At 46.3% G+C, this 2,872-nt stretch overlaps 1 pseudogene; it reads left to right on the top strand.

The window, feature by feature from the left end:
* Positions 1 to 351: 351 nt before the first annotated feature.
* Positions 352 to 2,190, top strand: LOC129071657 (melanoma-associated antigen D2-like; annotated as a pseudogene).
* Positions 2,191 to 2,872: the final 682 nt, after the last annotated feature.

Raw genomic sequence — 2,872 nt, 5'->3', positions numbered from 1 at the left:
CTATGCTGTACTTTATATCTCATAGCTATTCTGTAATAATCAATTTGTACTTCATAATCCCTTTACCTTTTCCACCCAACCCTCCACCTCTCCCCTCTGGCAAACATCAAAATGTTTTCTATATTGACATCATCCTAGAGGAGAGGAGGGTGCAGCTGCAGAGAATTGAGACCTGGATGCCGTGGATTACAGATTCTGAAAACATAATCGTTGGGCGTTGGGGAGGGGTTTGGGATTGGGGCCCTACGGAAGGTGAGGATCAGACTCAAGGCAGAATAGGAGAGGATATTCTGTGGATTGACCCAGGCCTTCTCTGCTTCAGGCTCAGCTCTTGCCAGGCTAACTTGAGACATGTCTGACACAAGCGAGATTAGTATGGGTCCAACCCGTCTCCAGGCTGAAACTTCAGAAAAGGAAAGCAACTTGAAGGTTGCAGACTCTATTGACAGTGACCCAGAACTTGGAGGTCCCAGAGACTCCAAAGGCTTCAAAGGCATCAGAGGTCTGAGAAGCTGTGAAGGTCTCAAAGGCCACAGATGTCTGAAAGTCCCCAAGAAGCTCAAGAGGCACCTGCCACTAATGTCTCACCTACCACTAAGCTGACTGATGTGCAGACTTTGACAGCTGAAAAGAAGAGTCCAGCATCTGACACCAAGATATAGAATGCTGACCCTCAGGCTGTGACAGTGTCTGCCACTGAGACCAAAAACGTTAGCTGTGTGGCTGTTACGAAAATCAATACAAAGGCCGTGGCGACAGGCTGCTGCCTCTCAAGCTCCAGCAGATGAACCTGAACCTGAGGGTGCAGCTGCCCAGACTCAGGAGAATCAGGATACTCGGCTCAAGGTCAAGGCCAAGAAAGCCTGAAAGGTGAAGAATCTGAGTGGGGAAGAGAATGGCAGCAGTGATCAGAGTCAGGCTTCTGGAACCACAGATGGTCGAAGGGTCTCAAAGGCCTTAATGACTTCAATGGCCCGCAGGGCTTCAAGGGGTCCCATAGCATTTTGGGCCTGTAGGGCATCAAGGACTCGGTTGGCTGCTTGGGTCCAGAGAGCTTTGCTGTCCCTGAGGTCACCTAAGGCCCATGGGGGCAAGGCTTGCCGCAGAGCTGCCAAGCTCCAGTCATCCCAAGAGCCTGAAGCACCACCATCTCGGGATGTGGCCCTTTGGCAAGGGAGGGCAAATGGATTGGTGAAGTACCTGTTGGTTAGAGACTAGACAAAGATTCCCATCAAGTGCTCAGACATGCTGAAGGACATCATCAAAGAATACACTGATGTGTACCCTGAAATCATTGAACAAGCAGGCTATTCCTTGGAGAAGGTGTTTGGGATTCAGTTGAAGGAAACTGATAAAAATGACCATTGTACATACTTCTCAGCACCTTCGAGCCCACAGATGCAGGCATACTGGGAACAACCAAGGACTTCCTGAGGCTGGGTCTCCTCATGGTACTTCTTAGAATAATCTTCATGAATGGGAATCCGCCCAGTGAGGCTGTCATCTGGGAGGTGCTGCACAAGGGGACTATGTACCCTGGGATACATCACTCACTTTATGGGGATGTGAAGAAGCTCAATACTGATGAGTTTGTAAAGCAGATGTACCTCGACTATGCCTGAGTCCCTAATACCAACCCTCCTGAGTATGAGTTCTTTTGGGGCCTGCGCTTCTACTATGAGGACTAGAAAGTCCCCACATTTGCCTGCAAGATACAAAAGAAGGATCCCAAGGAATGGGCAGCTCAGTACCGAGAGGCAATGGAAGCAGATATAAATGCTGCAACTGAGGCTGCAGCTGAAGTGAGGGCAAGAGCCGAGATTAGAGCTCAAATGGGCATTGGGCTTGGCTCTGAAAATGCTGCAGGGCCCTGCAACTAGGATGAAGCTGACATTGGACCCTGGGCCAAAGCCCAGATCGAGGCTGGAGCTGAAGCTAAAGCCAAAGCCCAAGACTGGTGCCGGTGCCAGTGCCAGTGCCAGAGGGAGCTTTGGTACCAGTGCCAGCCTGACCACCACTCTCACATTTGGGCTCATCGCTGGCCTCAGTGGAGCTGGTGCAAGCAGCAGTGACAGTCTAGTACCTGCGGTTTTTCCTGCAAGTGAGATTTCAAGGTGCAGCCTCAGAAACATTCAACACAGCACTCCAGGCAGCCACTATCAATCAATTGAAGCTGACACTTTACATTAAATCTATAAGTCATTTCTGAAAAAAAAAAAAATGTTTTCTATATCTATGATTCTGTTTCTGTTCTGCTTATTAGATTCAATTGTTGACAGATATGTATTTGTTGCCTTTTCATTGTTCATATTTATTTTCTTCTTCTTCTTAAAGAAGACCCTTTAACATTTCATATATTGTTGGTTTGGTGGTGATGTATTTTAGTGTTTTCTTGTTTGGGAAGCTCTTTATCTACCCTTTGATTCTAAATGATAGCTTTGTTGGGTAGAGTAATCTTGGTTGTAAGTCCCTGCTTTTCATTACTTTGAATATTTCTTGCCAATCCCTTCTGGTCTGCAAAGTTTCTTTTGATGAATCGGCTAACAGTCTTATGAGAGCTCCCTTGTAGGTCACTAACTGCTTTTTTCTTGGTGCTTTTAAGATTCTCTCTTTGTCTTTAATCTTTGGCATTTTAATTATGATGTGTCTTGGTGTAGGCTTCTTTGAGTTCATCTTGTTTAAGACTCTGCACTCCCTGGACTTGTGTGTCTATTTCCTTCACCAAGTTAGGGAAGATTTCTATCATTATTTTTTCAAATAGGTTTTTAATTTCTTGCTCCCTCTCTTCTCCTTCTGGCACCCCCATGATGTGAATATTGATACATTTGAAGTTGTTCCAGAAGCTCCTTTCACTACTCTCTCTTTTTTTTCT

The sequence above is a fragment of the Pteronotus mesoamericanus genome, unplaced genomic scaffold (assembly GCF_021234165.1).
Source record: "Pteronotus mesoamericanus isolate MK-2021 breed Mesoamerican mustached bat unplaced genomic scaffold, CSHL_Meso_final contig_27, whole genome shotgun sequence".
Classification (NCBI taxonomy): domain Eukaryota; kingdom Metazoa; phylum Chordata; class Mammalia; order Chiroptera; family Mormoopidae; genus Pteronotus; species Pteronotus mesoamericanus.
The sequence above is the reverse complement of the archived record's forward strand: the minus strand, read 5'-3'. Positions and strand labels throughout refer to the sequence as shown.